Below are 24,865 nucleotides of genomic sequence, written 5' to 3'. Positions count from 1 at the left end.
ACGGTTAACAACTGCAGTATCGCACCGTTAAGGCCGAATTGCGAACCGATGAGACCGAAAGTAGCAATCCAATGAAGAAGGGGCGAAAAGTTTCCAGGTGTCGACCGAATCGTCGTTGCACGTAAACCCGAGCGACCAGGTCGTCGGTTCATCAAGTAAGTTGAATTGAAGAAGGACTTGTTTTCTTTGGTCGCGATTTAAGGTACCGATAAGGCGGTCGTGATTCGACTGCCGCTCCGCGTCTATCTCCTAATGACCCCGTCGTGGATCGCGAGCACCACCTTTAATTTACCGATGTTACGTCGATAAAAGTCGCCATTTGCCGATGGAAATTTAACTTACCGAATCTAACTCCGTTCTACGTACTCGCGAGGGCGAAAGAGCTGAAGCCTATTGTGATTCCATGAAATCGTCACAAAACTTGAGATGTATCAAATTTTTGACAATTTCGATAGCCTTATTTTCATTGAACAAAAAAGGTTGCTGAAGCAGATTTGAATTTCCCGCCATTTCTCTCAAGATACAAACTACAATACCGTTGTTAATCTCGGGTAAATGGGACGAGAGAAGGAAGAATAGAGCCTGAAGCATTCCTAGTTTCCTCATTACCCCGACGAATTATGCGAAATAGTTTTCAAGGATCAATGCCGTTTGATTTATGAGCCAAACCCCTTTGCTCGACATTCGCGACAAGGTCGTGCATAACCATGCGAAATAACCGTTCTTAAGATTCCTCGAGTATCCTTTCTGCGAGTGACCCGACGGTCGAAAATCGATTCGACTCATCGTAAAGGTTGTCCAAATTCCACCCTCGGTGAAGAGAATTCAAGGCTGCCCGACCCAGCGCGGTCAGCTCTGTCGATGGCGAGGAAACAGAAAGGAGCGAGATCGCTTCAATCTCGGCGAAAATGAAATTCGCTCAAGGACTTCTTTACAAGAATCATCGTGACGGGTCCACGTGGGAGGATTCGAGGGAGCCGGACAAAGCGTCTGGTGGTCGTGGAGCAGACACAGGGTTGCGTCGCCTCGGAGTTCTTTCTATTCCTCGCGGGGTGGTTCTTTTCCCGCAGACTGCGTTAACCCTGCGAGCAAAACTATTACAATTCCTGGTGTGGCTGAAGCGCGTTCCCATCCTCCATCCCCATCCTCCGGCTCCGTTCCTCGTAGCTCGTAGCCCTCCGCAACCCACGTCTCCCCCTCCCTTCAGCGTTCTGGCATCGCGCCCGTCAAGGGAGATTTATAGCAACTCGAATTCCTCGACTACTAGTCGGCCGTGGCTGAAGGAACGAAGAGACGAGACGAGACGAGAAGCAAAGAGTGAAGGGGTCGAAGGAGGAAGGGGGTTGCACACCGCGGTTCCGGGGAACAGGGCCCTCTGTCGGGTGGTTGTAGGTGGCGTTGGGTGACGTTGGGTTGTTGGCCCGCTTGATGGGCTGGCAAGGTGTCGGGGGTGCACGGGGCACTCGTCACTCCGACGTGACGGCCGCAGAACTCGGTTCTCTTACTCCGTCGCTTGCGAGGCTAACCTGTCGACGTCGTTGCAGCTGCTAGAGGGTTGCGATGGTGGTGGTGTACTCGTGTTCCGTGCTCTGGTCGATGCCTCTCCTTCACGGCATGGCGTGCAACGACTCGGTAAAAGCCTCGTTGCTGCGAATTGCTCTGTGACCCTTTATTGCCGTGAACGATCAACAGATCCAGGCCACTGGACGTGATTAGGCCCATGATCAACGGTTTTCCTACCTCGCGACAATCATCTTCCTCTTTTCGGGTCATACTGATACAGAAATTAGGCTACACCCATGTACCTCCCTGCTACAGCTTTCAAATTACTATACAAAGATTTTGATACATAGGGATCCAGAATTCTAATAAGACTACAGAAATTAGGATCCAAAACTCTTGTACCATAGAATTGTAATTTTGTTAAGAATTGTAATTTTTGTTTTGTGATTGTAATTGTAAATTTGTAATACAGAATTTACAATACAGTTTGGTAATAAGAAAACTGGTAGTTTGAAAACATAGGCTTTGTATGTTGTAAAATGTAGAAACTTAGAACTTGTAAACTTGAAAACATTGTCAAGTTCGCATATCACTATCCAAAGTAAAAGAACGTCGCACATACGAATAAAAATCGTAAGTGTCAGTACTTAAATACTCGATGCAAATGAAAAAACGTGAGCGAGAGAAACGCGTGATGAAACACGAGACTGTTCGAAAGTCGCGAACATTTATCGACCGAGGCAAGACAAGCGTTCATTTTAAAACAAAAGCGTGAACGGAATAGTTTTCCGTCGGCTACGATGGGAATCGGTCGAATAAAGGGAGGAAGGACCGTAGTAGAGACGAAGTAGATATCAATCACGCGAGTCGGTGACGGGCCGAGATTTGGCAGCAGCTTCGAAACGCGAAGAAGAAGAAGAGAAAGAGATGCGGGGGTCGCAAACAACCGCGTCCATTCTATCGTCATTTTTCTAAGAAACCCTCGCTATATTGATTCGCAAGTTATCGAAGCGTCAACGCCGACTATTGTGCACTGCCTTGTCTACAATACTCTTTATACTCCTTTTTATCATTACTTTCACAAAATCAACGAACTTAAATTACTCGTTTCTTTGCTTGGGATTTCCTGGGATTACGGTTGTGACTCACAGCAAATAAGAACATCGACGCTCAACTAATAGGTACAGTAGTACCTTTCTGGAATGTATTACACGGAAGAGTCTGAACTTGTTAATCCTTATCCAGATCATCTATTTATGTAATGCTAATAGGTACCACCTTTCTAGAGTGTATACTACACGGAAGTCTGAAGTTAATCCTCATCCAGATTGTCTACTTATGTAATTCTAATAGGTGCAGACATTACCACCTTTTTGGAATGTAATATCACACGGAAGAGTCTGCACTTGTTAATCCTCCTCTAGATTGCCTATTTATATAATGTAAAGTAGTTACAGTTCATTAAAGTTTACCTGTCATTTGATAAAGTGTCATTTCTTTGTTGATTTTAGAAAATATACGGAATTCTTTAAACCTGTATTTAACTAAATTTAAGTTTTTTTAAGTTCAGACCTAAGTCTTTCCACTCTAAGTCTCTTCACTTGGTCGTAAATGTTGTATCAATATTCTAGGAGTGCAAATTACAATCTGCTGCATAGGTAGATTTTGATACGTTATTAAACGACACCTTTGCAATACTACCGATTCTAAATTTACCCCGATGGAATTGAAAGGGGAACCCGAGGAACGTTTCGCGTGTCTTACGGATTCAGTCAGCGTCAGCTTCAATGAGGAAGAAAGCGTGCTTCTCCTCTGACCAGTGTCAGTTACATGTTCTACGAGAATACTGGCCCCATGGGAGCCCAGAGGTAAGACTTCAACTGGCAAAAGCCGTGGGTGTCAGGAAAACTGAAAACGTGATGTGACACGTGTGCGCGCGTTTAGGTCGACGAGCCTTGTTATAAGATTGCGTAACGTTTCGACTTGCGACATGAGACACCCCACATATGAATGTTAAAAACGTAACTGTCAAAATGGTGCTATATTCAAATTCTGGACTACGGAAATATCGGATCATTCAGGTTTTGATGAGCCTGAAGTTGAAGGTAGAATTGGGAGTCGAAAAGATTTGCTCTTTGTATGCAATAAAATGCATTTGTAGAAGGTAACTTTTATTTTTAGGGATCTGTTTGTATTTCTGGAGGAATAGGATAGGGTTGATCATTGTAATCGTCAGATTTATGAATTTAGGAATTTGGTTTGTTGTGAAGGTAGAAATTTAGTGCAGAGGTGTGGATCATTTCAGTTCAGAAAAAAGTTTTGCAATGAATAAATGATTTATGTGATGTTTTGAACGATTTACATGTAATAAAACTCTGCATAAAATATGCACCTACACTGCTATTTTGTACTTACCATTAAAAATTAAATACTGAAAGGTTGAAACTGCACTCGAATTCTTGATATTATAATTAATATATCATTAATCTTGATAATAATGATTCCTCAAAATTTATAGCGTCTGAAGTTAAAAAAGAACTATTTCTAATAAAAAATAAATAGCAAAAAATTCTAAAGCAGTCATCTAGAAAGTTTGAATTATTAATATTAAACAGAAGATTACAGTTTGTTAATTCTTATACCTAGTTTTGAAAGAACGAAAAATTCTGCCATCTACGACAGAACAATGACACTCAGATTGACAGGTACATTGTGCCGATAGTAGATTCAAGTTCCTCCGAGGTCTACAACCTACAGTATCAAGCGGTAGAAGATACCAAGGATTTCTAGAGTACGCTATAAGATGGCGTCGTGATCGTTGTACAGCCATCATGAATCAAATTATGTCAAGAGGAAGTGGGGGTTGATGCTGAAGAGAGGTGGGTCTTTCTGGTTAAGCCTACCACTCGAAGGGTGGAGTCGGCTACGGGTGACCTACGACCACCTGGACGAACCACATTGGCGTAGAAATATTTCACAAATGATCACTCGTATACCACAATCACACGCATAGAACAATACATTCATAATTATAATTAGGGTGCAATAATAATTTTTGTCGAATTGTACTTTAATTTTTGCTAGGACCTATGAGTGAATCATGTTGCATAGATAAGGGTATAGCTTTAAGGTTCATTAAGGCACGACTATAACTTTAAGATTCAGTTTAAAGAAATTTCTAAATATGCTGGAAATTATTAGTAAATAAATTAGTTTTTATTTTGAAATTGTTAAGCCTTGATGTGCTTTATAAAGAAAGGAGTTGTAGACTTGCTTGTGATATATAATTTTTTGGATTGGCCATCTAGTTTGATCTGTGGAAACTTTTTAGCGATACAAACGTCGATAATGCAGTCTGCGAATGGTTCTTTAGAATGTATCTTCTGATGGTACATAATATAATCATAGAGGATGTGTAGTATAGATCACTTACGAGTTGTACAATACCATGTCATTCGTTTTACAGGGCTCCAGAGATAGTTACCATTTCCAAGTCACATTCTACTATGTTAATCGAGAATAGGTTCCATATGACGACTATAGCGATTGAAAGTAAATTAAAAATACTGGAATATATTTATTATTTGAAATAATGAAAAAGAAGTTCAACTCCTCTATATAAATCATACAAATAAATATTACAGTATTCAACAGAATGTGTAATAACTTAAAAAGTTATCAACGTAGCAATCAGTGAAAGTTACAGAAAAATATGTCTGTAGATATAATATTAATTTTTAGCCAAAAAGTGAGAGTCACTGTAACGTAATATTAATAAAATATAATTATGTTTGAGGCAGGAATTTGTTGAGATTCTAACAAGTCCACTATCAGATTTCGAGATGAAATAAAGTGGAGGATCTTTTGAAAAGACCGCCTCAGAACAACTTGTTACCGCCATCTTTCAAGATATATTCAAACTAGTGAAACAGAGATAGAAATTTTATCTAAACATAAGTATACATAAATACATCTGAATATAACTATGATGAAATAAAGATTCATCAATGTCATATTGTACCTAGTTGCAGAAATTAATATGAAAAATGTTCGTTGAGCAGGAACTACATTATCTTTGATCGATGAAGTGATGATCGACAGTCAAAATAGTAGTTATTCTCATAATCATAAATGACGTCTATTCTTAAAATCAACTAATCAATCAAGTTCTTTTGCAACTCTATTCTGTTTAGCTTTGTCTGACAGGTGTAAATTTCTGAATAAAAAAACACTTTAAATTACATAAAGTTTACTATAAGTGGATTAGTAATAATGAACCTCGAACTGAAAGCATTAGATAATATTACGTCTTGACTCTGGAAGTTCATTGAAACATATACCCCAAAAATAAATTTCATTATCGATCCACAAATTTAAAGCAAAATAAATCTCATGTACATTATAACTCTCACAGGGTGTAAAATTGACACAACTATTAAATCTCGTTAAAACAATAAATCTGTCTTTAACACCTACTTCAGCTCACATATTCATCAGAGTAGATAAAAAGCGTAACATATGGATATTCCACACGAAGTTAATTAATCCTAATTAAATTAACATCAATCCTAATTACACATTTTCCCCTCCACTAGGAACTTTTGATTTATTTGACTCAGTCACGTTACAATATGTAAACCCATAAATCTACGTTCATCACTAACTTCAATTTAAATATAAAAAAAAAGTGCATACAAATTTCATTATAAAGTTGGTAGTAAACAAGTCAAAAATTTTATATCAATGACAATAAAAATAAAAAACCACGATTATTATGTTCGATGTCTGCGTGTTCGAGAAACCACAGTCATATCGGTTATCATGACGGAATATCTGGCGTCCATGATCAATGACTGGAATACTATTCGTGACTATGCAATCTCCAAAGGCTGTCTATCCGAATACGTCGACAGGCTCAAGGTCATGGTCAATATCGCGAACAACTTGCTGCATGGAATGCGGAATATAAATGGTACTAGTGATGTCGCAATCTGTGTGCTGCAACTGATCGCTAAATATGTAGATGCTATTGAAATAAATTCCGTATTCCACCGACAAACAATTCAAATTTAATTCATTATAGCGCCTTTATCTGCATTTCAATTATCTCAACGGTGCACTCTTTGCGGCTATAAACTCTGAACGCTGCAAAATTATTAAGTTTTTTATTGGAATTCAAATGTTCACTTTTATTTCACCGTTGTTCATTTTTATTAAAATTTTGTGAAACACTGTGTGTAATTTTGTAAATTATTTTACTTTCAGAGGTAATAAGTATTAGTACCTAATATAGATATCATGAAAAATGTTTGTGGGTATAAAAGAATTCTTCTGCACATAAATAATTTGAAGAGCGTCGTTTAGAAAGTGGTTTTAACAGAAGATTGCATGCAATTGCATAAGGCAATAGGCTTTCGAGGCATCATCGATAAGAAAAATTCTCGATCAAGACCGGTCACTCTGGTCTCACGCGATCGATCGTTGCGTTAGATTGCTGTAGAAATTTTGTCCGCTTAGAACCTTGTAACTTTCGAGAAATTCTTAACACGTCTGCCAAGTACTGTACAAAGGAGACTACTGAAAACATCCTCGTTAGCGTCTATCATTTAAAAGAAAAAAGGAAACGCGCGATATTTGAACATCTTTAGTTGAAGTGGAACAGCAAAATGCACTGGCAAAATAGCAGTACGAATGTGTGAACATTCCGCTGCTCAACACAAATGATTCTACTTGATTTCAAATCTCGGGCGCTAATTGAAGTCAAATGCATAATTAATAGAAAGAACAAGGAATAAGATTTCTCTTTTGTTAGATCGGCATAATTAACGTAGTTGATCAGCAGTGGTGTATGTTGAAATACATCGCTATCTTAGTTTCAAAGATATTCGCAGGAAATTTACATTTTGCATGCTCTTTTATTATACAAGCTGCTCTAAAATCCGTGGTACAAAGAGTCAAATTCTACATGTAAAAATAAGTAGAAACGAAAGAATAACATTTTTTCATATTGACTTTTGTTTTCATATAAAATTAAATTTGAAAATCGACGAAACTTGTATTCTTTTCTAAATAATTACGCTACAAATATTTCTGCAAACATCCCCAAAATTATATTTAAGAGACTACTATAGAAAAATGATTCAGAATGTCCTTGACATGATATGTCAAGGTCATAAAAGTTATCAAGGTGTCCTTAAACTGACTAAAATACGAGTGAAGCTCCCCCCAACTATCAAAGATAATTCAAGCGAAATTTGTACACGTTAATAGCAATTAAAAGGCACTTCCCGAAGTTTCTACCCCAGCGGACAGAAGTTTCGCAGCAGCGTAATATTATTTCGGTAGACTCGAGCGGAGAGTGGTGGAAATAACTGTCACCGAAGACAATTTATGTTAATGACTGTTCTTGGCCCGAGGAGGGACGAGGCCGGACCATGGAACAGTCTGCACGTCTCCGTGGAGCCGATCGGACACGCCACTGTCCGCTCCTCTATTCGCGTAGTAGTTCTACCCCTCTCCAACCACCCTCGTTTCAACCCCTCGATGGCGACGCCCAGCGTCGATCCGCCGTGTTTCCATCTTCCACCACGCAGACTCGAACATCCATCGCTCCATGGCGCTTGTGCGTGGCTCGTTGCATCCTCCGAAAACACCGTGCTCGATTTTCTCCTCAAAATATCCTTCTTGCAATTACTCGCAAGTTATCGCGACATGAACCGCGTGATTTAACGAGTGCTGTCGCATACTCTGTGTTAATTCGAACGATGTTACGAACTGTTTCAAGTGCAAAGTGACATTTTGAACCGATTTAAGATCGGCTGCGGATTTTTTCAGTGACATGTTTGTCGACACTTTCAGATCCAATTGTGTTATTACACGGTCCGTAAGGAAGATTGTGATTGTCACGGGATCGTCGTAGAAAAGTTCGATGCATGCGTTTTCATCCCTCGGGGCGCAGGCTCGTCCGGAATCCATTACTACCATCCGGGGGTGGTGGGGTCTCTAGCTACGTTCTTTGGAAGCACCTCACAATATTTGCGAACGATGTCTTTTCATACAGTGAGTATTCGGCGTAGAATTATCTGTTTCATAATTTGTAGAATTAATTTCAGTTCTACTCTGAAAGGGTGCATTTTTAATTCACAGTGTGTTTCGAATGTAACCTCTCAAATACAAATTTTTATGTTCAAGCATCAGACATTTGTATGCCTTACTATTCTTTCTGTATACTATTTTTTCTATCTGTACTTATTTCAATAATTTGTAATAAAGTTACCAGATCTAAATCCTACTCAATTACACTCTTTCTAGCTCATGAAGAACTCAGACTAAAGAGTCTACTCTTATCTAGACTTACACTCTAGAGTCTAAAAAGAGTTTCACCTAACAAATTTTTAAGAGTTAATATTTATGCCTAGCAACCTTAGCAACTGCTTAAAGTAAAAAATTTGAACTTTTCTTCCTTCCACCCTCAAGGTAATAATTTGTCAAGTACAAAAGCAATTTGATCCACATTTTTGTCAGAGAACCAGTGTTTGACCAAACACTCGTCTAAAAAAGCCTCTTTGACAAGCTTCACGCTTGGAGGCTGCATTCCCAACCTCAAAATTGCCGACGATTCCACCATAACAAATTCGTCTGAAATTAGGGTCGGAATGTTCTTGCAAAAGACGAATAACCCTAACACGGTGGATCGAAGCAAAAGCAACGCGATGTTAGTGGACAGGTTGATGGTTAGGTTTCTGTTTTGAAGCGGGCCACAAGAAACGGTGCAGTGGCGCCGACGGTGGCGGATTTTTCGTTCGTTTCGGCCAACGTCTCGGAATCTGGCGGGACGTCGATCGATTTGCACGGTGCTCCTCGTCGACACACTTTGGTTTCGCTTCGTTTCACAAACGACGAAAGGTGACCACGGGGAATCCTTGTACAGATCGACGACATTCCTTTCCTGTGTGATTTTTCTAGGTAAACGCTAATATTCCACTAATACTCCATTTCTTGGATGTGGATGCAAGCTTCAGTTTCTTAAATTCACCGCCTCCTTAATCAAGACTCTGTTTTGTCACAAGAAAATTTTTATAAAGAATAATATGTGCAGAAGATGATCATGTTTTGTGATACTTCTGGAGCAAATAAGAAATTTTTGAAAAAATATAGGAATATATAGTTTGATCCTCGTACAAGGATTTTTTATTGTGTCGAGGTACACAACTTGATTATAAAATTTATTTCATGTTAGACTTAAAAATTTTGAACAAACAAATTTTATTTCTAGCTACACTTCAAATTCTAATGCAATAATAATGTTATTGCTGTAGTTTCAAATTTTGTAGACAAGTTAAAAATTTTATTAAATCTCTGGCACCCATGTGACAACCGCAAACTTTGTCCCATGATTTTGTAATTCAGTTTAATCTCCTTGGTACACTTAGGTGCAATGTAGACTTGATGTCTACGACTTTGGAGACTGAAGATCCCTAAACTAAATTGAGAAACTTGATTATGAAAATGGTGGCCAATCATGTTCCATTCTAAAATTATTACTCATAAGAACTAGCTTTCATCCAGAAACTCGATGCACTCACAGCTCATACAGAGTATATCTAACATAACATTTCCAAGTACAAATTAATTAATACTTCCATCAACCTGTAAGACAAATTCACGATACGTTATTAGCCTTGATTCAAAGAAAAACGAATCTCGATACATTGACTTCATTCATCGCGAATAAGTTCGATTGAAACCGTCATAAAGATTTGAAGAGGCGATTATTGGTGCTGTAAGTCTTATCTCGAACGATTCTTCTTCGAAGTTATGTTCTTCGAGACATGCTCCATTACGACTCGCGTCCTACGTGGATCCATTTAGCAAGTTGCTTTCGAATCCGTTCAGGAAGACGACAATATTCAGTGGACGTGTGTGCACGAGGGCAAACCGGCTATAACTCCAATCAAGGACTCACTCGGCCCACATTCCACGTCTAGTCTTTCGATCCCTAAACTCGCCGGTACGTCCCACTCGGTGGTTCAACATCTAACTCGATTAATCCTTGATTTTCAGTTATAGATCCCTGCGGAGAGATTCCTCGGGTTATTGGAAAACTTCGGTGTTACTTATTCATCGATTTGATCCGTGCCATTTGTATTCTGATTTATTGGGAATAATGGGAAACTTGAGCACTCGGAATTTAGCGAATGGGAAATTTAATACGGAATTTCACTTTGGAACTCTGTGAGACAAATTAATGTATCAATTAAATTAATTCATTCGCGTAAAATTACGTTAATGTATTCGTGTAAAATTGAATTAATTTTAAGTAAAAATGTGTTGTATTTCCGATTTGTCCGGCAGTGCAAATATGATTTATTAATAGCAATAAGAACAAATTGGAAAGCTGGTATTTCGTAACTGGAACTAGTTAGCAACAGTGATATAATGGTTATCATTTCCCTCGCGTTTTGAATATTTATTCACGCAGCAAATTGAAAGTATATGCAAACGCGTTACATATGCAAATATTTTCATCTTACTTTCCACGTTGGTATATTACAGCGTGTTAAGTGTCTCTCGAGCTTGTTATTAGTTAAAACACACCGACAGGTCCGTTGAATCGACACCTGAACGAACAAGAGCCGGCATGACGCGACAAAGCTTCCGATGATCGATGTTGTCCACACAATACACGAGCCGCGATTTTTAGATATTAAAGGCATCATTCACAACCTATCAACACCTTTACTTGTTGAATATTTGCCCATTCAATAACTCCATTAACAAACGCTGAAAAATTTCAATATCGATTCAATATTTTTCACGATTAAAACACTCGATAGAACACGGGCGAATTTTAATTGAACCGATCGATCGAAAATGGAATTTCGTTTCAATGGAACGATTGAACTATAGATTTTATTACGCTATTCACAGCGGGTGGATTGCCGTTGTTTCCACGCAATTTCACGGCGCTTGATATCAAGAAATTAAAGTGTCGCGCTCGTAAATTAACACGTTTCCGCGAGAAGTGACGTCACGCACCGCAATTCGACCATGGGAGACGCAACGAGGTCTCGTTGCTCTTTTATACTTCGCCATATGGGCACAAGTCGATTCCCACCACTGATGCAGTATACTGCCATAAAGTGCATGGTAATTCGACCACAGTTGGAACTCTTTTAACTGTATCCGGTAAAAAATTAATTGTCCCTTTCGAATTAATCCAATGAACACTGTAATTGTACTGCAAACATTTATTATTATGTCTCTTCATTCTTAACAGAGAAATTTTATCACTTTCTGTTACAAATTACATTTTGGCGCAATTTAGAAATAATCTAGTAATTATTATACAAGCTTAGTCAATTTTAAATATTAATTTCTGTTTTACATGTTAAACATTAACTTTCAGTGTAATCATTTTTTCAAGCGAACAAAATTTTTAAATATGCTCAAGATTACATGTTAAACATTAACTTTGAATGTAGTCATTTTTTATTTTTTTCGAGCGAACAAAATTTTTCAATATGTACAAGATTACATATTAAATACTAACTTTCACTGTAGTCATTTTTTATTTTCTTCAAGTGAAAATTTTTAAATACGTACAAGATTATATGTATACTAAATATTAACTTTAAGTGTAGTCATTTTTTATTTTTTTTTCAAACGAACAAAATTTTTAAATATGTACAAGATTATATGCTAACTATTAATTTTCAATGTAGTCATTTTTTATTTTTTTCAAGCGAACAAAATTTCTAAATATGTACAGGATCTTTAAGTTTGCTTTTATCACTTCGTTGCACAAATTTATTTTATTATTTTTGTGTCATGAAGATGCTACATGAAATTCTCTTATAAAATTCCAGTATTTTATCATAAAAATAGTGCACTCCATAATTAACAAAATTACCAAAAACATTTCCTGTGTCCTAACTCTTTCCAATTATAATTGTAATTTTTTTTAATCAAGATTTAGCTAATCACTATTAGCTTTATCAAACTAAAATATTTTGGTCGTACGTTCCTGAAAATTTGCTCTCAGTAAAGATGATTATTGGGATCGATGTGTTCCACGAGACCAAAATGTTCTACCATGTTTTATCGTTTCTTGCAAACGATTAAGAAGGTGGAGAAGCTGCGATTAGAGGTAGTTACAGACAACGAGCCTTCTCGTTGATCCTCCCGTTGAAATGCAAAGTTAACGGGGCTACTAAAAATCTTCTCGGAATTGCGCGTCCGGTTTTACGGACACACCGGAGTAGTTTTATTGCGGCAATATAGCAGGGATGCTCGGTGTATACTATTGTTCATTCTTTTTCCTCGTCCTTCGGAGCAGGTATCGTGGACCTTTGTAACTAATAGGCAAAGAATAATGGCGGTCGATTGACCTTCGATTCACTGGCCATTTCGAAATTCTCAAAATTTTACCTTCTTCATTTTTCTTTACATTTCTTCGTATCTGAAAATCTTCGTATTTTATCACCATCTTCATTTCTAGCGTTCACACAATCAATTCAAGTCTACGAATTTCAAATTTCTTAAAGTTACAAATCTGAAATGTAACTTTGAAGAACATAGTTTCCCTATGAATGGTATGCACGTGTAACTGCCAACATAGCCTCATAAATCCACATAATGATTCATCACATCAAGACACACTCAATTACTGTGACATCACAAGAACTCCAAAAATTTAGAGTCAAACTTTGCCTGTTTTTCTAATCAACAGATGTGTACAACCATAAATAAGTCACTCCTGTACAAAGTCTGTCTGAAGTTAAAATTCCCTTTAGTTGAACCAATAGCATTCTTCCAGTATCACGAGCTCTCATCTCGTGATAAGCAAACATCACACGTAATCTCACACAAAACCTCCCCAAACTTATCATCAGAAATCAATGTTCAATAACAGAATATTCTGCGTAACATATACACGATGATCGCCTCGAAAAAGTGACCCTCCATTTTCTAGGGTCTCCAAAACTGCTTCGTCGAACACTCGTCCGCGAGAACCGTTACAGGACCCTCGTGATTTCGCCTTGACTACCCTCTCCGAAAGGTTTTCACCCTTATCGGTAAAAATTCCATCCAGATAAAGCAAAAAAGAAAGGGCAAGAAAAAGCGGAGAGAAACCGAGAAAGCCAATGAACGTTGGGTGGTTGATGCTCATTGTCGTGGAATAAAAGCAACGGGAGTTCCCCACGGATGCTGAGCCCTCGCGTGGATTTCATTTCAGGATCGCATAAAATGGTGTGTGCCGCTAGTGCTGTTGGCGAAGATGGTGGTGCCGAGGGGAAACGGGACAGGGACCGAGAGAAACAACACGAGGGAAGAAGAAGAATGGAGAGGACAGAAGGCCGTGAAACGGAATAGACGGGGAGAGGACAGAGATGTGCCGGCTGGCAAGCAGATGGTTGCGCCGTTTATTGGTTTATTCGTCGGTTCAGCCATGACGTCCCGTCCAGCCATCGGACCAGCCGGTGTGTGTTCCTCTTTGTGTTCAAACGGACCAACGACTAGCAACCGGGTCTTATCTGTCCTCGAGCTACCATTTACGCCAAATTCGCCGATGTGGACGATTTGCTCTTTTTCGAGCTTTTTCGGGGATCGTGATTTACACGCGTGGAATGCACGAGGGTGATGTCCGAGATGTCGAGGTGTGCTTTCGCCGGTGATTTAACTCCGTTTAGAGGTTTAATCTACAAGTGGTGCATTTGGTGATGCTGTGAAATGCTGGAGGAGTGCTTGGATTTTATTTCGATTTTCTATTTCTCTAAGTTTTAAATTGTTGAGTTGGTTTTGGATCTCCTGTGAGACTGAAGCAGCTTTGTTTTTGAAGACGGTAATTTTTTATGATTTCTTCGATTTTTATGTAAATATACATTTTTCAAAATTTCTCGTTCAAAGTTTAAAAGATTCGAAGAAATTAAATAAAATTAGTTATGGGAATCTCAAAGCTCTGCAGACCTAAAGCTTCGAATTTCTAAAGTAGCTAAACTCACGCTATGAATTTCTGCTTTAGGTAATATAAGAATCATGTTGTTTGAAGAATTAGCTTGTTTCATTTTAGCGATACTCTATAAATTTACTAAACTCATGTTACTATCCTTCCCGTTTCCGTCGCTTGGTTTAATACGTTTTCATGAATCTGCCCGGAATTCAAATGTAACCACAATTCAAAAATGCATTGTGAAACTTAAACGTAGTCATAATACGCTAAATCTTTTATAGAATTTGTAATTTGTAAAATTTGTAAATGTAATCCCAATTCCAGAATTTTTGTGGGGTTTAAATGCAATCACAATCCTAGTATTGAAGAAATTTAAGTCCAACTACAATTCAAGAATTTTTATAAAATACAATGTAACCACACATCAATAATTTTGTAAGGTATAATTTGAAATAAAGTTTCTTCATTAGTTTATCTATGAAAGGAATTTGTAAATGAAGTTGAAACTGTATAACGCTATGTTTTAGATTAGCAAGTATTGAACCTTGAGTACTAAACATTGAGACATTGAATTAAGTAGATTATTTGACGATCGAATTGTTTTTCAGCAGGGTTAATGTACGGATGTCGATTGTTCAAAGAGGGACTGTCGCGACGAAAGGGTTGATTGATGCTGACTCGGCTGCTTTATCGCCACTTACACGGTACTCTATATTTCATTTGTACAGATTATAGCACTGCAAATGAAGGCAATTCTCACTTCCTTGCTTACATCCATCGGTTGTCTCGCAATTTAAGAGAAACGTTGATTTTCAGGTAATCAAGGTGATAACAGAAAAATTGCATCTTTTAAATCAAGATCGGTACGTAATTCATAAAAAAACAGTTCTAAATACAATACAATATATACTACAAGTATAATACATTATATATTTCAATTGTAATACTTAATGTACTACAAATATAATTCAATTAAAATTTTGTAGTTACAAGTATAATAATTCAGTTTCGTTTCAGGTTAAAACTTCAATTACGGCTATGATTTCATTTTGGGTCCACTTTCAGTTGCATTCGTACGGAAAGCTATTTAGGTATGCAATATATGAAGTTATATTAAATAGAAATCTTTCACTGAATATCTTTGAACACACACGTATATATACACACACGCTACGGCGAAAATTTCATACACATATACGATTCACACATTTAACCACGTCACTCATATGACTCATAAATTTATATTTGAGTCAAGTACTCCTTTTATGGAGAGCACTTTTAGTTATCCAAAGATAAATAACATTATTAAACACTTGAAGTATAGCTATAAAAAGTAGTTTAATATTATCAAAACAGTCTATCAGGCCTGTTGAGAATAAAATTACTATTAGAAATTAATAATGAAAATCATTATTAGTAATTATTAAAGAAAATCAGTATTAGAAACTACTAATGAAATTCACTATTAGTAATTACTAATGAAAATCACTATTAGCAATTACTAATGAAAATCACTATTAGCAATTACTAATGAAAATCACTATTAGCAATTACTAATGAAAATCACTATTAGTAATTATTAAAGAAAATCAGTATTAGTAATTCCTACTGAAAATCACTATTAGAAATTAGTAATGAAATTCACTATTAGCAATTACTAATGAAAATCACTATTAGTAATTATTAAAGAAAATCAGTATTAGTAATTCCTACTGAAAATCATTATTAGAAATTAGTAATGAAATTCACTATTAGCAATTACTAATGAAAATCACTATTAGTAATTATTAAAGAAAATCAGTATTAGTAATTCCTACTGAAAATCACTATTAGAAATTACTAATGAAATTCACTATTAGGAATTACTAATGGAAATCACTATTAGTAGTTATTAAAGAAAATCAGTATTAGTAATTCCTAATGAAAATCACTATTAGAAATTACTAATGAAAATCACTATTAGTAATTATTAAAGAAAATCACTATTAGAAATTACTAATGAAATTCACTATTAGCAATTACTAATGAAAATCACTATTAGTAGTTATTAAAGAAAATCAGTATTAGTAATTCCTAATGAAAATCACTATTAGAAATTACTAATGAAAATCACTATTAGTAATTATTAAAGAAAATCACTATTAAAAATTACTAATGAAATTCACTATTAGCAATTACTAATGAAAATCACTATTAGTAATTATTAAAGAAAATCAGTATTAGAAATTACTAATGAAAATCACTATTAGCAATTACTAATGAAAATCACTATTAGTAATTATTAAAGAAAATCACTATTAGAAATTACTAATGAAAATCACTATTAGTAATTATTAAAGAAAATCACTATTAGAAATTGCTAATGAAAATCACTATTAGAAATTACTAATGAAATTCACTATTAGCAATTATTAAAGAAAATCACTATTAGAAATTGCTAATGAAAATCACTATTAGAAATTACTAATGAAAATCACTATTAACTACTTATTAACCAGAACGCCTATCAAATTCAACGTTCAAGAGGCTCACAGTTTGCAAGCACCCGAAATAGCAAACTTTCGAAATTCGATAATAATCAGCGAACAGAAGCTTCATGTGTCGCCATAAATAAACGAATTTTCTTATCGTGCTCCGCGTTTCGGTCGAGCAAGCAACATTTTCCGTGGAATTAGCGCTGCCAAGTATATCATCGTTCGTGCAAGTTCCATTATTCCGTCGCGAAACTCGGTTCTGCTTAGGGCGGGAAAAGTTTCGATGGTTTTGGGAGCAACAGTTCTAATACGGAAAATTATGCGAACAAGGGGACGAGGATAATAGCGTCGGGGTGCAGACGCTAAGGCTGTAATGGCGAGGGTGAATCGGGTCGATAGAGAAACTCGAGCAATCCTGCTCCACCTATCGGATCCGAGGGTTCAGGGACGCCCTCTGCACCTATGAGATCGTTCGCTCACATTTTTCTTTAAACACAAACTTTATTTATCTTAACTATTATAATTATATGGACTTATTCTTGTAATTATTTGGACTTGTTCTTTTAGCTTTAGAACGTGAAATTTTTAGATATATTCGATTTTGTAAAGGCAATAATAATGTTAGGATTGAAGTCAATTATTTAATCTTCTTCTGAGAGTTATTCAATTTTAAGAATGTATTTCAATTATTCTAAGGAATTTTTTCTTAAGTAGAATTAATAATTTTTGTTAGTTTATCTGATAATAATATTAGCAATAGAGTATATCGAATTATATCTGCATTTTGAATACATTTGTTTGAAATGAATAGTGAAATGAATGTAACAGAGTTAAAATAAATTTGTAGTTTAATAATGTTAGGATTCAGAGTTTATCTATTAATATTTAGAGGTTGATCTCCAAATTCAATTTATGTAATATTAGATTGTTTAAAAATTATATAGAACGTATGAAAAATAGGGAGGCCAAGGTCAAACGTGACAATTTTATTTTTGAACATGAAGACTATGTCTAATGGTTATAAAGACGACACTAACATGAATGATAACATAATTCACAATAATAATTCTCTACGTTTCTTCACTGATAAACTCACTGTTAAATATTATTAGACAACATTGTTAAATACCGTCAAACTAGTAAAAAATTCATAATTAACCTAACAGCAAATACATTCATAAATAAAAACAATATATCTGACACAAAATTGCAGTCGAACTTCAAATAAATAAAATCTAAAATCTTCTTTCTTAATTTAAAAAGTTAGTGAATGTACTGATTGTTATTAATGCCTCTTCATTTTGAAATTAACTAATAAACGAAGATAGCATCGCTTCTTCAACTTTGTATACCTGAGGGAAGGTTTTAAAATTCACAGCGGTAATTTCTGTCGGTTTATTGCTCCCCGGAGGGAAGTTACTAGCTCTTCAAAGTCGCAAATCAACGTCTACCTGGTCGTAAATATATACCCGGGAGAATTCGTTTCGAACGTCATCGTCGAAGTCGCGTTCCGAAGGATTACTGTTTCTGACAAATTTTAGACAGCTTGTTAAAGATCAATTTCCTTCTCGAGTTACTGGATTTATTTTTTATCAATCGGGAATTAATACTGATTTATTGGATAACGGAATTTAATCTTTGAAGTAGGTAGAAGTACTCTTTTTCTTCAAGTTTGTAATTGTTATTTATATTTGGGTCTGTATAAAAATTCTAAAAGAATTTACCTCTTGTGCGATTGCTGTGCTAGATTTGACGTTAATAAAGAATTAAAAATTTTTGGGAATAAGGAGAAGACATGTGATATTTTGTAGCAATTACAATTTTAAACTACTATTAAACTAATAATATATTAAATTAATACAATACATGCTATACACATATGTATATTCACATATGCACATATGCACACATTCATTTTGTAAGAATTTAATGAATTTACACTTCCCAAAATATGTTTTGCATTATGTAATTCCACTTACAAATATTTCTAATGAAAGAGTACAGTACTATAACTTCAGGTTTAAACAATTATTTTTGTAACAATACCATAAACTTGTCTTAAGAATCTTATTTCACCGAACACGAAAGGTGTTAACCGAATTGTAAGTTAAATAAGAAACTAACCTAAAGATGTTTTGACTGCAGGAACCAGTGCCCGCCTTAATTCGAGTTAATCCCCGATTGGCAAACATAAGGAGATAATACTAAGAGGATTAACCCTCAACGCAAAGCTCTAGGATTTTTGGAAGACTATCGTTGTCGTATCTGTTTCAATCCCAGAACAAAATAATCCAAGGTAAAATATTTTGACAGTTCACACTGTTTCCTCTTCAGACCTAAAATTTAATCTGACAAATTGTCCCTTAGAGCTATTGCTTGTAATCTATTCTACTGCTTAGGTACATTTATGGATATTTTCTTAGGAAAATGGCGGAGCGAGGGAAAGGAACACACATACAATAAGTTTGTTTTTAGTTAGGGAATTATTGGATTTGGAAGTATGGACATTTTTTTAGGTTAGTTTTGGGGATGTGGGGATTGCAACATATGTGGAAGATTTGGGAATTTGAAAATTTAGGATTTGGAAGATTTGGGATTTGGGGGATTTAGGATTTGGAAGATATGGGAATTTGAAGATTTGGGAATTGGGGAATGTGGGAATTAGGACATGTGGGAATTGGGGAATGTGGGAATTGGAGAATGAGGGAATTGGGGAATGTGGGAATTGGGGAATGTGGGAATTGTGGAATGTAGAATTTTGGGAGCATGGGAATTGGAGAATGTGGGAATTGGGGTATGTGGGAATTGGGGAATGTGGGAATTGGGGAATGTGGGAATTGGGGTATGTGGGAATTGGGGAATGTGGGAATTGTGGAATGTAGAATTTTGGGAGCATGGGAATTGGAGAATGTGGGAATTGGGGTATGTGGGAATTGGGGAATGTGGGAATTGGGGAATGTGGGAATTGGGGTATGTGGGAATTGGGGTATGTGGGAATTGGGGAATGTAGAATTTTGGGGGCGTGGGAATTGGAGAATGTGGGATTTGGGGAATGTGGGAATTGGGAAATGTGGGAATTGGGGAATGTAGAATTTTGGGGGCGTAGAAATTGGGGAATGTGAGAATTGGGAAATGTGGGAATTGGAGAATGTAGAATTTTGGGGGCGTGGAAATTGGGTAATGTGGGAATTAGTAAATTACGAAATTGCGAAACTGAAAAAATTGAAACGTAGGAAATTACAAAATTGACAAATTAGAAAATTTATAAACTTCATAACTGCAAATTCTTCTAAAAAAATCTCACATAAATGTCCACATCACACCACATCAACATCCCCACAAAGATAACGACAGTAGCAATTATCTTTCCACTCATTCACTCAACGAGAAAGTAACGAATCAATCCACAATCTCGGATGATTTCAGATAAACAAGGAACGCTGATGACCAAGTAACCTGGAAATGCAAGGTACATCGACACGCGTGCTCGAATAAAAGAAGCTGTACCGCTACGGAATAAGAGAAGAAAGAGGATGAAGGAGAACACGACCTTGCTACATTCAGCTGTGTCATCCGTGAGCCGTTAACGCTCAGGTGCTTTCGATCCCAGGGAGGAGCATCAATCACTATCGATAGTGCAGGTGTAATATGATTATTGTCGCTAAGATAACCAGACACGATATACGTCCTGGAAGTGTGCCAACTGACATAACAGGATTTATCTTTAACAGTGTATCAAGACCGTCGGGTCTAAGGAGTAAATCTTCATTGTATTTTAGTATCATTCTTATACTACAAATTTTTATGTCTTACATGTACTTAGTTGGTAGTTGTTATGTTTATTTTAATAATATTGTTGGTGATATTGTTTTGGGATTGTGTTTGGAGTATTTGTTGTGAGTGGTAGGCTGTTTAGGAGATATGGAAGTGGGGATTTAGGAATGTGGGATATGGGGATATGAGGATATGGGAATATGGGGATATGGGGACATGAGGATATGGGGATATGGGGATATGAGAATGAAGAGATATGGCAACTTGAGAATATTTGAGGATTTAGGGATTTGGAAATTTAGAGATTTGGAGATTTAGGGATTCGGAGATTTAGGGATTTGGAGATTTAGGGATTCGGAGATTTGGGGATTTGGAGATTTAAGAATTTGGAGACATAGAATTTGAGAATGTAGGGATCTGGGGGTTTAGGGATTTGGAGATTTAAGAATTTGGAGACATAGAAATTTGAGAATGTAGGGATCTGGGGGTTTAAGGATTTGGAGATTTAAGAATTTGGAGATTTAAGAATTTGGAGACATAGAAATTTGAGAATGTAGGGATCTGGGGGTTTAGAGATTTGGAGATACACATATCTGAATACTTAGGGATTTGGAAATATAGAGATCTGAAATTTAGGGATTTGTAGACATTGCACTCTGGATATTTACGAATAGAAATCTAGTAATTAAAGGACATCTTTTCCTCCTTCCCAATTAAAAATTTGAAGCAAATTCATAGGTTAGGTTGATCGATCAATTTCGCAGAAATATTATAGATGCAACCCTGTTCGTCGAAGCAGTGACGAAGCATAATCGTTCTATTTTTGAATGACTCTGCAGTTTGGTCACACTCTCGATCTGGGCTAGTGAGAGCGGCAATTTTAACTGTTTATAGGAACCCTTGAGAAACAGACTGCTTCTAGAAATGGGAATAGACTCCTCTAAATTAAAATTTGTTCATTAAAGTTGAGACTGTTCTATAGTTAATAAAATTATTATAGCATCAATTGGATTTATGTTCATCATCATCATTTATCACTATTGTAATATTTACACGTACACAATAATAAAATGATCAACTTCTATTTTCTAACATGAATAAGGCCTTACGTAAAATAGAAAATAGAGACGCTACTATAATTCACTTTCTCAAACTTATATAAACAATATAATTTGTAACCTATATAAAACATAAGTTTTCACTTTCAAAATAAACTAGGCTTCACTAAAAATAAACAGAATAAAAATAATAATTGAAGAATATTTTTAGGTGGTGAAAAGAAGAAGAAAATGGAGGACATTGTCGATACTGGGCCAACGAAGAGGTTATGCGGCACGTATGTTACTCAAAATCGTAAACAAGAATCTGATAAAATTATAGAAAAAGTTCTGCGTTGATCAACGTGCCGATAGGAGAAGGCCCAGTTAATGCTCTACATCTACCCTGTAGATCCGAATTTGTTTGATAAGAGGCGACAAATTCGGTTCTAGAGAGGTTTGTGTGGTGCATACAGAGCTACGGTGTGGTCTCTAAACAGCGTGCAAACTCGCGATCTATCGCTAATCATTATGGCAAAGTTAAATTAGTGGAATTTGGGAGAGTTGGGATTTGGGAGAGTTGGAATTTGGGAGAGTTGGGATTTGAGAGAGTTGGGATTTGGGAGAGTTGGGATTTGAGAGAGTTGGGATTTAGGAGAGTTGGGATTTGGGAGAGTTGGAATTTGGGAGAGTTGGGATTTGAGAGAGTTGGGATTTGGGAGAGTTGGGATTTGGGAGATTTGGAATTTGAGAGATTTGGGATTTGAGAGAGTGAGGATTTGGGAGAGTTGGGATTTGAGAGAGTTGGGATTTGGGAGAGTGGGGATTCGGGAGAGTGGGGATTTGGGAGAGTGGGGATTTGGGAGAGTTGGGATTTGGGAGATTTGGAATTTGAGAGATTTGGGATTTGAGAGAGTGGGGATTTGGGAGAGTTGGGATTTGAGAGTGTTGGGATTTGGGAAAGTGGAGATTCGGGAGAGTGGGGATTTGGGAGAGTGGGGATTTGGGAGATTTGGAATTTGAGAGATTTGGGATTTGGGAGAGTGGGGATTTGGGAGATTTGGGATTTAGGAGAGTGGGGATTCGGGAGATTGGGGATTTGGGAGAGCTGGAATTTGGGAGTGTTGGAATTTGGGAGATTTGGAATTTGGAAGAGTTGGTATTTGAGAGAGTTGGAATTTGGGAAATTTTGAATTTAGGAGATTTGGAATTTGGAAGAGTTAAAATTTGAAAGCGTTGGTTATCCAAAGATTCATCAGACATGCTGGCATCAACACAGAAATGCGAAATTATAAATTCATCTGAAATGCATGGAACGAATTGCAACAACCGCGAAATGTCATTAGTATTCTACTAGCAAAGATCTAATTGAAAAGATTAGAAATCTTGTAATCTGATCTAGATGAAACATGCTCTGCTTTTTATTAGCTCCATTTCATATTCGCTATTTCAAGCTAATTTCAGCCTCAAGAAAGCTACCTATAAGATTCATTAATGCAGTTCTTTCACAAATAACTGTAATACAAACACAGAATTCAATTTTATTGTGCATTAGAAATCTTGATACTCGGTTTTTGTCCACGAGTCTCAAATCACGTTGTTCCGATATTTGCATGATCTTACATGACAAGTACTTACAAGGTATCTCGCAAGAACCTTAATTACAGGCCTCGTATCTTAAACGTGATAAGGAGTTATTTAATAACCATTATTCATTTCACCTGTTCAGCAACTTTGTGCCGATAGAGCGTGCGCTAGAAAAGTTATCCGAAGATCAAACTATTTCACAGATGCACGTGTTCTATTCGTTTGCATATTACTAGCCCTGTATAGGTTTCTTCAAAATTCGCGAATTGCAAGTTAATACTTATTTGGAATTTTGGGTGCGGGTGTTTTGGAAATTTATAGGATGTTATAAATAAAATTTCATTTCGTTACACTGAGTTTTATTAAGGATGACTATGGTGGATATTTGGAAATTCAATACAGGGTGTTTCATATAAAATGGTGTGCCATGAAACTGAATTATTAATTTTATTATTAACGGTTGTTACTGTGCATGTCACGAAAATTATGTATAGAGGATTTCGACAAATATTAACAGAATTAATTTTAATATTAAGGATGACTTAATATTCATCCTGCAAATAATAGGTGGATGTTTTGAATATTCAATATAGGGTGATTCAAACAAAGTGGTATGCCATTAAACTAAATTATTAATTTTATTATTAAGGACGACTGTGGTGGATGTTTTGAAAATTCTATATAGGGTGATTCAAACAAAGTGGTACACCATTAAACTAAATTATTAATTTTATTATTAAGGACGACTGTGGTGGACGTTTTGAAAATTCTATATAGGTTATTTCAAATAAAGTGGTACACCATTAAACTGAATTATTAATTTTGTTATTAAGGATGACTATGGTGAATGTTTTGAAAATTTAATATAGAGTGATTCAAATAAAGTGGTATGCTATTAAACTGAATTATTAATTTTATTATTGACGATGACTGTGGTGGATGTTTTGAATATTCAATATAGGATGTTTCAAATAAAGTGACATAGTACTAAATTGAATTATTAATTTTGTTATTAACAGTGGTTACCTTAAATGTTATGAAAATTATGTACAGGGGATTTCGACAAATATTGTTATTAAACAGAATTAATTTTATTAAGTATAATACAGTGGGCATTTCAAAAATTCATTATATGATATTTCAAACAATGTTGCATGTCACTCAACTCTAATGTATCTACAACTAAATAAATTACACTTTTACTATTTTTGAGAGGTCATTAAAAATTTACTACTCAAATTATAGAGTGTCGTGCTGAAATTATTTATGACTTTTCAGTATTGCTATTTATTTTATGTTTATCTACTCCTTTGTATACTAATAATAGTTTAATAAATAGTAATTTTGCGATGGGTATTATTTAATGCTTTCAAGTACATGTAGCTCTATTATTATACGTAATTATGAAGTAGAAATAGTAAGAGCAAGGTCGCAATAAGTGTTATTCGGTAAAAAATTACCACTGCGGCTATGAACGTTACACATTGACATCTTCTTTAACGAAAGCGTTTGCTGCTGTTATTACATACTATACTCGA

At 36.0% G+C, this 24,865-nt stretch overlaps 1 long non-coding RNA gene across 4 annotated transcripts; it reads left to right on the top strand.

Moving 5' to 3' along the window:
- Positions 1-7,929: 7,929 nt before the first annotated feature.
- Positions 7,930-24,232, top strand: LOC105664365 (uncharacterized). 4 transcript variants are annotated; one of them, XR_013039810.1, is made up of 8 exons: positions 7,930-8,562; positions 13,742-14,347; positions 15,067-15,159; positions 15,272-15,318; positions 15,473-15,546; positions 19,075-19,225; positions 20,356-20,570; positions 21,973-24,232. It is a non-coding gene; the product is annotated as an uncharacterized LOC105664365 (long non-coding RNA). The 4 variants fall into 4 exon arrangements; XR_013039809.1 differs by having other exon boundaries at positions 15,064-15,159; XR_013039812.1 differs by lacking the exon at positions 13,742-14,347.
- Positions 24,233-24,865: the final 633 nt, after the last annotated feature.

The sequence above is a fragment of the Megachile rotundata genome, chromosome 1 (assembly GCF_050947335.1).
Source record: "Megachile rotundata isolate GNS110a chromosome 1, iyMegRotu1, whole genome shotgun sequence".
In the NCBI taxonomy this organism is placed as follows: Eukaryota; Metazoa; Arthropoda; class Insecta; order Hymenoptera; family Megachilidae; genus Megachile; species Megachile rotundata.
The sequence above is the reverse complement of the archived record's forward strand: the minus strand, read 5'-3'. Positions and strand labels throughout refer to the sequence as shown.